We start from the raw sequence: 12,873 nt of genomic DNA, 5'->3' as shown, positions 1-12,873 counted from the left end.
CACGAACGTGCATGTAAGATGGAATTTACAGCAGTATCTTTGCGATAGGTGGTAGATATAATTTTTTGAGAATCCGTGTCACCCCTCATGGTCACATCCAAAAAAGACATGTTAAAAATACAATGATTGACTGTAAAGCGTAAGTTCAGCATATTGGAGTTCAAAAAATCTTTAAAACAGTCTAAATCTTTAGCATCACCCCTCCATATAAATAGCAAATCATCAATATACCTGCCATACCAATATATATTGGACTTGAACACATTAGTAGATGAATATAAATACATACTTTCCCAGTATGCCATGTATATATTAGCTATGGAGGGGGAGAAACGTGCGCCCATCGGGGCCCCGGAGTTTATCTGCCATTGAAAAAGTTTTCTTGCCCAAACGCGGCGGTAATCATAGACAGAAATTGTTGAACCGTGAGGTATACTGGATCATCAAATTGGGGACCAGGGCGCCTCAGGGTTTAAACAAAAGACAAGATGTTATTCTATATTATTGAATATCAAATCAGTATTAAATATTATATTTAGACAATCTTTTGTTGATAGTTCTTTTTGCTATAGTTTTCTGCAGTTTTTACCCTTACAATTTTGGAAGTAGCAGATATTATATCTGTATCCATATATTCATATATGGTTTCGTTATTCATCTGTTACTATTTTTGCTATACTTTTTTGCTACAATTTAATAGATAATTTTCTACATACACTACAGACATACCATGTCTAATATAGCAGCATTTTGGAGTCCAAAAATCGGGCTTAAATAATAGTGGGAGATGCATCTGTGTTTATTTTTGTATTATATAAAATATATTTTTTCTATATATAGATTTTGTTAATTTAACAGAAATTCTATTTAATACATCTATATAACCATGCATATCTTTCCTCAAAATCCTTTTTGAAGTGATTGTGACCTATTCACACAGGTTTCCTTGACATGTGTGTGTTTTTACACACTTTAGGTTGCATACATATGAATGCATATTTAAGAATTGAATAATTTTTCCACATTAAATAAGTTCTTTACTCCTTGCAATATATGTATGCCCTCAAATGTGTACTTTTTGTCTTAACTGATACTTTTGTATGTTATACTATGTATATTTTAGTTTGTGGTTGTAAGGGGTTAATGCCTGGACTCCAGGAGGTTGGTCATGTGAGCAATCACCCCATCCTTCCACCTGGGAGAACCATGTCATTTCCTCTATATATACCTAGACAAATGTGGTTTTATCTTATGTACGATTTAGGGTGCTAACGCACCTGAAACGCGTCACCTTATGACCCCTGCTATGGCATTTTAAGCATTAAATAATCTGTTTTGCACGAATCTTGGCGCTGGACATCCAGTTTTTTTGCCTTCAGACTTTTACGTACGCGGCGATACCAAATATGTGTATTCATTATTTTTTTTTACGCTTTTTGGGGGGTAAATGGGAAAAACGGCCGTTTTACTTTTTTATTGGGGGAGGGGATTTTTCACATTTTTTTACTTTTCATTTAAATTTTTTTTACATTTTTTTTCCACTTTTTATGTCCCCATAGGGGACTATTCATTGCAATCAGTTAATTGCTAATACTGTTCAGTACTATGTATAGGACACTGCACTGCTCAGTATTATCGGTGATCTTCTGCTCTGGTCTGCTCGATCTCAGACCAGAGCAGAAGACCCCAGGAGACGGCCGGAGCAAGGTGAGGGGACCTCCGGCCGCCGTGCTGGATGATCGGATCCCCGCGGCAACACTGCGGGCGATCCGATCATCCATTCAAAGTACCGCACTGCCGCAGGTGCCGTGATCTATATTGATGATTGCATCTGAAGGGTTAATGGGGGACATCCACGTGATTGCTGATGTCCGCTATTACCTGCGGGTCCCTGGCTGATAGCAGCCGGGACCTGCCAGGCATGACGTGAGCACCGCTCCGGTGCTTGCGATCATTGCGGTGTGTAAATGTACGTCATGGTGCGCTAAGTACCACGTCACCATGACGTACATTTACGTCCATTGTCGTTAAAGGGTTAATTGAGATTTCAACAGTGATCTTTCAATCTTAGGGGTTATGAAATCCTCTAGTGTTCTGCTGATGCCTTTTCCTGACTGTGTTTTTCAGGAACTACTTGGCTTACTGATGCTTCTGGACTTGGGCCTTAAATTTTTGGATGGTAACACTACCTAACATGCATCTTCAAAAGAGATTTCAACATTCACCTTTTAATTTTAGGGGTTGTGAAGCCCTCTTGTGTACTCATGCTGCTTCCTGCTCCACTCTATCAGCCCCTTGGTCCTGTGACAGTGTACAACTCCGCCTACTCATAGTCCACCATGTCCTCAGCCTCCACTGCCCGGACAAGTCTCAGTGGCCCTTCAGCATACAATGTGTGCAGGGCAAGGCGGTGTCACGCTGTTCTTCACATAGTATGCCTTGGCGAAAAGTGTTAGAAACAATAGCTGGTCAGGGCAATGGAGATGTTGCGCCTACATCTCACGTCCACATAAGCCCTGTGGGGGCTTCTTAAATTTGGCCCTTTATACCCACACGCCGGGGTCCGGGACACTAAAACTTGGAAGTTAAAAGTTCAATTTCAAAATCATTAGTTTAAATTTCAAAATCTTAAATTTAAATAAAAAAATCATACATTCAATGGTCTCCTCATGCTTTCAAAAATTTCAAAAATTCTTGTGTTTTTTCTTGGGGATTGTGAAGCCCTGGTGAGTACTCGTGCTTCAGCCAACTCCAGGCTATCATTCAGGCAATATATGGTTTACTGATACTGCTGCTGGGCCTGGGAATAAAAATGTGTTATGGTAGGTAGCACTAGCTATCCAAAATCTTCCTTTTAAATTTAAAAAATTCTTGTTTTTTTTCTTGGGGCTTGTGAAGCCCTGGTGTGTTCTCATGCTTAAGCCAACTCCAGTCTGTGTCATTCAGGCAATATATGGTTTACTGATACCGCTACTGGGCCTGGTTCTGGGAATAAACATTTTGTTATGGTAGGTAGCACTAGTTATCTAAAATCTTCATTTTAAATTTCAAAAATTCTTGTGTTTTTTCTTGGGGATTGTGAAGCCCTGGGGTCTCTTCATGCTTCAGCCAACTCCAGGCTGTGTCATTCAGGTAATATATGGTTTACTGATACCACTGCTGGGCCTGAGTCTGGGAATAAAAATGTTGTTATGGTAGGTAGCACCAGCTATCCAAAATCTTCATTTTAAATTTCAAAAATTCTTGTGTTTTTTCTTGGGGATTGTGAAGCCCTGGGGTCTCTTCATGCTTCAGCCAACTCCAGGCTGTGTCATTCAGGCAATATATGGTTTACTGATACCACTGCTTGGCCTGGGTCTGGGAATAAAAATTTTGTTATGGTAGGTAGCACTAGCTATCCAAAATCTTTGGTTTCAATTTCTGAATTCATCTTTTAATCTTAAGGATTGTGAAGACCTAGTGTCAACTCCTGGCTGTGCCATTCAGCCACTATATGGTCTCCTCATGCTTCAGTCACCTTCAGGCTGTACCATTCAGACACTATATGGGCTACTTATGCTTTCCCCACCTCCAGGCTGTGTCATTCAGTCAATATATCGTTTTCTGATGCTGCTGGGACATTAACTCAATATATGTTACGGTGGCACTAGCTAACATAAATGCTTAATTGAGATTTCAACATTGATATTTCAATGTAAGGGGTTATGAAACCCTGGGTGTACTGCTGATGCCTGCACCTGACTGCTCCTGTGTCTTTCAGGAACTACTTGGCTTACTGATGCTTCTGGGCTTGGGCCTTAAATTTTCGGATGGTAGCACTAGCTAACATGCATCTTCAATAGAGATTTCAACATTCACCTTTGAATGTTATGGGTTGTGAACCCCTCTTGTGAACTCATGCTGCTTCCTGCTCCACTCTGTGTGTTTCAGGAACTAGTTGGCTTACTGTTGCTGCTGGCCTGGGCCAAAACATGTTTTGATGGTAGCACTAGCTAACATTCATCTTCAATAGAGATTTCAACATTCATCTTTTAATCTGAGGGGTTGTAATTTTTTCAAGACTGAGGCCCTTTGACCCTCGACGTCATATGACCTGTGGAATTATCACAAGAATCCAATGAAACATGTTGGAGCAACAGCAATGAACCATAACTGATTAAATGAAACATTCGTACCTTCATAATCTGGGGGGCACTGAGAGGCAGGGGTTGGAACATGTGGTATCTTGCCTGGCGGAGGACCGCCAGCTCGATACTCGCCAGAATGGGTAATGTAAAAATTTTATCTTCACATCAAATTACAACAAATATGACATAAAAGATCTCTTTATCCTTTCAATTTTGACACCTTATGGTCTCCCTGCTACCACATAGACGCTCTGCAGCAATGATTCTAATGGCAATGCCTGTACTCTGCATGCGAAAGTGAATAACAGTATGATTTCACTAACCTAGCACACTCCCTATGCATGTTACAGCAAGGCAAAGTGTTCTACACCCCTATTGGGGCTCTCTTTAGGCCAGAAATATCCATTTTTAATACAGTTTTGCCGCAAATTTATCAACCCAAAATTAACTTTTCAGAAAAATTCTGCGAATCTGCCGAACCGAATTTTTGAAAAGTTCGCTCATCTCTAGCTACAATACGCCTAAAAACTCTGTATTTTTGTAAAACACCAGCCGGTGAGTGCTATTGCTTGGATTTTCACAGTATGTAGGCCCTTGACAGATTAATAGGCACAAAATGGTACCCTACACAGATGTATGTATGCGGTATGCACTGATGAGGGCAGAAAAATTCACTACAATACGCCTAAAAACTCTATATTTTTTTAAAACACCAGCCGGTGAGTACTTGTGAGTACTTTTGCTTTGACTTTCACAGTATGTAGGCCCTTGACAGATTAACAGGTACAATATGGTACACTACTTAGATGCAGGTATGTGGTATGCACGTATGCGCTACAGTACACTTGGAAAACGTATTTTCATAAAACAACAGCCAGTGTTTAGTTTTCCCTGGCCTTTCACTGTATGTAGGCTTGATACAGATTAACAGGTACAAAAAAGTGCACTACTTAGATGTAGGTATGTGGTTTGCAAGCGCTCCGGCCAGACATAGCGGCTGTGAGCGCATCTCTCCCCGTATGTCGGCTCCCGGCGGGGCTGGGATTCGCATCGCGGGACGCGCCCGCATGCGAGTCCCAGCCTGTCACTCACTTCCGACCCCGGGCCTCTGTCTCTCAGCTCCGATGCGCACGCCTCCGCCTCCTAGCGCGCGCGCCGGAGCTTTAAAATTTAAAGGACAAGTGCGCCCGTAATTAGTATTAACACCTGCACCATTATTATAAGTTTTAGCACCTCCCTAGTATCCTTGCCGGATCTTTGTTTTGCCTTGCGCCTTAGAGAAAGCAGTCCTAGTGTTTCCTTACTGTATACCAGACCTTTGTATTCCGTAACCCGACCGTGTTTCTAGCCGCCACCCTATTGACCTTCTCCTACCCTACTGACTACGCTCCTGTGACGCCTGCCCTGACCTCTAGCCAGCCTGACTATGTCCTGCCTATTCCTTCGGTGCCACGCATCACCTCAGCCGCCTGTGTGGTCGAGTCATGCCAGGGGTAGCGATCTGGGTGTCGCCTGCCGCAGCAAGTCCAACCCGCTTTTCGGCGGGCTCTGGTGAAAACCAGCGGCACCTTGGACTCCCTGGCAAGGTCCGCGTCATCTGCCACACAGGTCCAGCGGATGCACTACATCACCCACTCCAGACTACCGTGGAACTATGGATCTACTACTCCCTGGGTACCTGTCATCTGCGGTGAGTCTTACACAGTACACTTGGAAAACGTATTTTCGTAAAACACCAGTGGGTGATTACTTTTGCCTGGACTTTCCCAGTATCTAGACTTGTTACAAATTTACAGATACAAAATAGTAGACTGCTTTGATGTGGGTATGTGGTATGCACATATGAGGGCAGAAAAATGCACTACAGTCCGCTGAAAAAAGTATTTTTGCACAGCAGCAGGACACAGCAGTGCAGCACCAAAAAAAATGAATTGTGTATTAAACACAAAATTACACTCTGTCACAGAGTATTAAGAATGGTGTGAACTGCTAATTATTATACCATCTACAGACAAAATTGCTGCCGATTATATAGGGCTGTGACATCACAGGGGTCAATGAATGCTGATAGGCTGCATCTTGCATGTGATTCAGGGTCATCCCGCATACCTCCCTTCCTGCCTTCCCAGCATCCCCTGCCCCATGTACAGACATCTGGATCCACCATTTTAGGTGTCCTGGAGCCTGGAACGCTGTAAAATGGAGTATAATGAAGCGATAGAATCGCGGCGATATTCACATTCATTGCGAATCCAATAAATCCTGAAATTCGTAAAGAATTCGGGTTCGTCTGCATCGATTCGCTCATCTCTAGTTATTAGGCTTGTAGCAAAAAAAAACAAACTCCACAAGGACTTTATCGGCGCAGAATGGATGAGGAACAAGAAGATCACTAGGCGATTTATTTGGAACAACGTGTTTCGACGCCAGGACAGGCGTCTGTGAACTTGAAAAAGACGCCTGTCCTGGCGTCGAAACGCGTTGTTCCAAAGAAATCGCCTAGTGATCTTCTTGTTCCTCATCCATTCTGCGCCGATTCAAGTCCTTGTGGAGTTTGGAGGTTTTTGCTACATTTGCTACACCGTTGCGGTGGTGGGACTGGCTGCATTGTGGAATACCTTTTACAGTGTTGTGCCTGACTTTGCACAACCTATTGGGTAAGCGCATCCGCTAATATCGGCTTTTAATGCACTATGGAGCACTTCTTGTCTTTTTACATATAGTTATTAGGCTTAGAAGTAGTACTTTTCTAAAAGATCTAATATGCATTATCTTTAATAAATGGAGTGATTCTTTAAAAGGTGAATGATGAAGGGGCGAATACTTTTTCATACCACTATCAAGCTATGTTCACACGGGAAAATGTCTGCATGGAAAATTTGTGTGCAGACATTTTCCCAACAATGGAGAGCCGGCAGATCATAGACAGCAATGCATTTCCTTGCAGACTCCAGAATCGGAATTTCCGCAGCAGAAACATCTTCTGCAGGAATTCTACCATGTGCACAGCGGAGCAGAATCCCATTAAAATCTATGGGACTCTGCTGCTGCGGAATTTTCCTGAGGATATACCCTAATATGTTGCTAGATAATGTCAAGCATGGAGCAGATGAATAATACAGAGATATATTACTACCAGATTGTGTCATGCAGTGCCCAGATAAAAATCTATCCATAACCTATCTTTAAATTGTCATACAGTGCCTAAAAAGTTTCATAAAATAAATTGAATAAACAATAGAAATATGATTGCCTAATAACTAGTTAATGCAATGCAAAGATAAAAAATGGGTACATACAAAATGGTAAACTTTTATGAAATAGTTATCTACAGTGTCCAGATATTTTCCAGATAAATAATGCTTTATATTTAGTTCTGATATTATTTTAGAAGTTTATCATTACATCCAATACCGATATAGAAATGACAATATCTGTTAAATGGCAGTAGACATTATCCTTATCCTTTACATAATATGACTACATAATACTCTAAACTCCAGAGCTTCAGAGATAATAATTTTACTATGTAGTTATTTTGTCTAGAACCAAAACCATAACCCAGCACAAGCTTTTTGGGGAAAAAAATTACAGAATGAGCTAGGTGATGTGAGGTTTACGGTAAATGTGGAATTTTAATAATACTATATTTCTGAAAACTGATCTCTGTACTTTCAAGAAATAACGTCAGCTAGGGAAATCCATTTTTGTTGTTTTAATTAAAATATATCTTACCATGTCACCATGAAAAGTTCATTCTCAGTGACCTCTGCAAATGACCTCCCAAAAGAGACAATTAGAACAGCTGAATGTTACGCCATGAACAGTGCATACCTACCATATGACATTGTCTGTTGATGATTACATGTTGACGTCCCAACCATTATACAATTTCCTTTAGTCGACCTAAATAGTGCAGGAATTTACTGATAAAATTCCATGCAGACGAGACTAGACTACTGTGTGTTTTCCTGGACATTCTTGGCCAGTCTTCTTCTAAAGTTGTAACATATTATGTTGGGCCATCTGTTTATGATTAGCAAACTTCTTTTCCTATACTTTTCCTGTCCAAGAGTAAGAATTCATAAATTTGGATTAATAAAAAATATATATTGTAGCCAATTGTCTAATTGTTTGCTCCCTCGAATTGCATAATATTTTAGTAATTTAAAGTAATTTTTTGTTTTCACATTAACTCTTTTATGAGCCTTTTATATTAAAACTAGCTAGTGGAAAATGTGTCGTTTTTCATATTTTTGCAATATTGATTAACATTTTCTCCAAATGGTTGGTTTTCAGTTGTTTTCCAAATAGTTTCCCCATTCCATATCCATAGATGAGTTACCATTCTCAAAAAAAGAGTATATAGAGAGGGATACCTTCACTACTGAGGGAATTTTTTTTTAAGGGAATACAATTATCACTATAAGAATACACAGCATAAATTTTATTTTAAACTAATTTTTGTTGATTACAGGCTTAAAAATAAATTCAAATAAAATATGCCAGCAAATTTTACACTGTGTGAACCAACCTTAAAGGGGTACTCCGGTGAAAACCTTTTTTCTTTTAAATCAACTGGCTCCGGAAAGTTAAACAGATTTGTAAATTATAAGGATAAAGCATCAAGCTGCACCACTTCCATGCTAAAAAAAAAACAAAAAAAAAAAACAACTATGTATAAATATATCAGGGGGGCAGTACAAAGATACTTCCTATAATCTATTTGTACCCAAGACTGTATATATTACAAAGGGGGCATCCTCTACGTCTAGAGGAAAAAAGGTTTCTACAAGTGGAACAGACAGAGGTTCTTTACTGTAAGAGCAGTGACACTATGGACTTCTCTGACAGAGGAAGTTATCATAGTGTACACAAAAACAGAGTTCAAAAGAGGCCTGGATGCTTTGTTTCAGGGTAATAATATTGCAAGTTAAGAATTTATGGGATAGAGCATTGATCTTGAGATTTATTCTGATTTTTTTCCCTAGTATGGGGCAATTGACATCTGCCTCATAAGAGTTTTATTGCCTTCCTCTGGATCAACACAATAGGTATATAGGCTTAACTTGTATTATAGACTCTTGTACTGGTATATAGACTTTTGTATTTTTTTCACCCTTATAAACTATGTAACTATGTAACAAGGCTAGGTCATTTTGCTTTTGCCATTTAGAAACATCAAATATTTGGCTCACAGATACTAAGAAAGCTTCAAAGTGGTCAAGTTGAGCATGCTCATTTTCAATAAGACCTCTTGTCCATATTTCAGCCTTAATTGTCGGAAACATGATACTCCACAGCAACTTTAACCCTTTTTCAGGTTTTCTCATTTTTGCACTTTCAATTTTCCCCCTACAAAGCCATATGAGGGCTTGTTTTTGCCCCACCAATTTTACTTTGTAATACCATTAATCATTTCACCACAAAATCTACAGCAAAAGCAGAAAAAAAAAATATTTGTGGGGCAAACATTCATTTTGTAACTTTTTGGTAAAAATGATATTGTATCTTTATTTTGTAGGTCCATACAGTCACAAGGATACCTAATTTAGGGCAGGTTTAAACTACGGGTGCCGGATCCGGTTGGGAGGAGCGAAAACCGGCTGCTCCCGTACCCCAGCCGGATCCCGCCGTAACCCCATTCATTTCAATGAGCCAACCAGAGTGAAACACTGACTCCGGTCAGCTAATTTTTGACCCGTATACATTCTCTAACCGTGGTTTTAGGTCCAGTCAGAAAATCGAAAAAATGTTCACACAAACATCGTGTACACCCAGCCTTATATAGGTTTTATTTTATTTATTTTTACTACTTTTAAAAATTATAACTACATGCACCAAAATTAGTTTGTTTAAAATAGCCATCTTCTGACCCCTATAACTTTTTTATTTTTCAGCATAAGGGGATGCATGGGGGCTAATTTTTTGCACTGTGATCTGAAGTTTTTATCGGTACCATTTTTGTTTTAATGGGACTTTTTGATCCCTTTTTATTAGTTTTTTAGTGTATACAAAATGAACAAAAATATAATATTTTTATAGTTCAGACATTTATATCACATATGTTTATTTTTATTATGTTTACATATTTTTATATGTAATTTGGGAAAAGGGGGTTGATTAAAACTTTTATTATGGAAGTGGTTAATTCATATTCATTAACTTTTTTACACAATTTTTTGGTCCCCACAGGGAACTATTACATGCAATCTTCTGATTGCATACACTGTTCAATGCTATGCTGTAGCATAGCATTGCTAAGTGTTATCTGAGCTTGATTGCTCCAGCCTGGTGAGCCAGGCTAGAGGATCGTAGAAGGGATAAGACGGCGAGGAGGAAGGTACGGAGGGTACCTGTAAGCTCATTGGGACACAGAGGTTTTGCCGGGGATGCTTTTTTTTTTTTTTCCATTTTAGACGCAACGATCAAAGTCTAAGGGGTTAATGCCCTGCAACATTGGTGATGGTGATGCCCGGCATTAGACACAGGTCCTGGCCATTGATAGCTGCCGGGACCAGCCCGCTTTGATGCAGGGTCAGCCCGTGACCCCACGTCATAGAAGGAGAGCGGGACTAGGGCATACAGGTATGCTCTTGATCCCCAAAAGGTTAATCTATCAGTAAGGAAGTAAAAAGTCACCAAAGGATATTTTCCACTGCTTGCAAAATACCTGCTACTCGTTTTTGTCCCCACCAAAAATAAAAAGTGGAAGTAACAGGGTATGTGTAAAGGCCAGGGATGCACATTGATTGAATCTGCTCTGCATGCTGAGCAACATGAACACTATCATTGCCTTCGTGACATTTTATTGGCTGAAATTTGGTGCAAAATTTTTGTGCAGTTAGTTTTTGCGTAAATATTTTGCTCAATTATAAAAAAAAAGATAACATTTTGGCAAAAATTACTGGGAAATGCAATGCTTTATTATTGACAATTCAGTAGTCATCTTTCAATAAAACAAACCCTCATAGAATTCTGTCGATATTGGCATTAACAAGAACATGTCCTTAGGTGGTCTAATGCATCCCAATGTGTCTTCTCATTATTTAGTTATGACTAGAGTTGAGCGAACTTTTTAAAAGTTCGGTTCGCCGGACTCGTCAAACTTTTCGGAAATCAAGAGTTTGGTTCGGCTTTGTTCGTCTCGAACCGGTAATGAAATAAGCACCTAAACACGTTTATAACACTGCCTAACACATCTAAACCCCTATCTAACACTGTTAGGAGTGTATTCAAGTAGTTGTAAAATGTTTTTACGGCTCAGTTATGATGACATGTGGTAACCCATGGTAAATATTTCAGCTTGCACATTTTTTAGGCTTATTCACACCAAAATAAAGTGGCATAAAGTATCCCTGTTTGTCAGTAGATTCCTGCCAGTGTTATTATTTACAGGGAGGCATGGGAAGACACCTTGGTTTTATCCCAGCTTGCCAAAAATTATCCCTTTTTTTGTAGTAGCAACAGATTCTTAGTCTAGCAAGTGAAGAAGACGGCATGGATTATTCCAAGCGTTCAAAAAATCATCCCTTTTTTGGGAGTAGTAACAGGTTCTTAGTCTAGCAAGTGAAGAAGACTGCATGGATTTCTTCCAGCATTCTGAATATTATCCCTTTTTGGGAGCAGTAACAGGTTCTTAATCTAGCAAGTGAAAAAGACGGCATTGATTATTCCAAGCATTCATAAAATTATCCGTTGTTTGGGAGTAGCAGCAGGTTCTTAGTCTAGCAAGTGAAGAAGATGGCAAAGATTTCTCCAAGCGTTATCAAACTATCAATTTTTTGTTAGTAGTAACAGGTACTTAGTCTAGCAAATGAAGAAGATGGCATAGATTATTACAAGTTTTCCAAAAATGATCCCTTTTTTTGGAAGTAGTACAGAATTGGCATTCTAAAATAATGAAGACTGGAGAAGAAAGAGCTCTTGTATGAAAAGCCAAAAAAAATTATCCCTTTTCAAGGGTTGATGGTTTGTGTATGTGTAGTTCTGTCTAGAAGTAGGGTGATGGTGGATTACAAGTAGTAGCCCGCGTACAGCAGTTGGTGGCTGACTGATGTTAATAGTGTACAGCATGCGATGGAAGACAGATGTTTATTGCGTACAGCATGAGATGGCAGACAGTTGTCACCAGCGTACAGCATGAGATGGCGGACAGATGAAACTAGCATACAGCATGAGATGGCAGACAAATGTCACCAGTGTACAGCATGAGATGGCGGACAGATGTCACTAGCATACAGCATAACATGGTGGACTGGTAGTGTGGTGTCCCAGCACCAAAGGCTGTCCTGTGGGCTGCGGATCTCCTCGAGCATGCCTGCTGCTCTAGTGCTGGGCCCACTTAAAATGCTTACTGTGTTCAGATTTTAGTTTATGCTGAGCTACAGTGTGGAAAGGTGGTGGAAGACGTGTGTGGTGAATACTGAGGGAAGCCTAAAGAACGTATCTTCTCAAGTCAGCCCCGCCATTCTGCAAGTGTTCCCCCAACAGTTGGGGAGTCAAACCTTGGACCTTGTCAGAGCCCTGGTCAGTGATGGATATCTTAAAGTCTCAAATCTATAAAATTCAAGTGGGTGAAAAGCACCATAAATCCCAGCAAGGCAACAGTGTTCCCAAGGGTTACACTGCATCCCTACTCTGCTGCGTACTGTGTGTTGTACCATCTACACCTGCTCAGTAAAAGACAGTTGTCCGTAACCCAACATCGGTGTGTTTCTCATCATCTGGTCCAGGAGAAGCTCTC

At 40.1% G+C, this 12,873-nt stretch overlaps 1 long non-coding RNA gene across 1 annotated transcript in view; it reads right to left on the bottom strand.

Annotated features, from left to right (window-relative positions):
• The window catches only part of LOC130267235 (uncharacterized), a 112,798-nt gene that overhangs the window by 68,499 nt on the left and 31,426 nt on the right, over positions 1-12,873 (bottom strand). The gene's annotated exons all lie outside the window — the stretch shown is intronic.

The sequence above is a fragment of the Hyla sarda genome, chromosome 4 (genome assembly GCF_029499605.1).
Source record: "Hyla sarda isolate aHylSar1 chromosome 4, aHylSar1.hap1, whole genome shotgun sequence".
Taxonomy (NCBI): domain Eukaryota; kingdom Metazoa; phylum Chordata; class Amphibia; order Anura; family Hylidae; genus Hyla; species Hyla sarda.
This window is presented reverse-complemented; position numbering and strand designations above follow the sequence as displayed.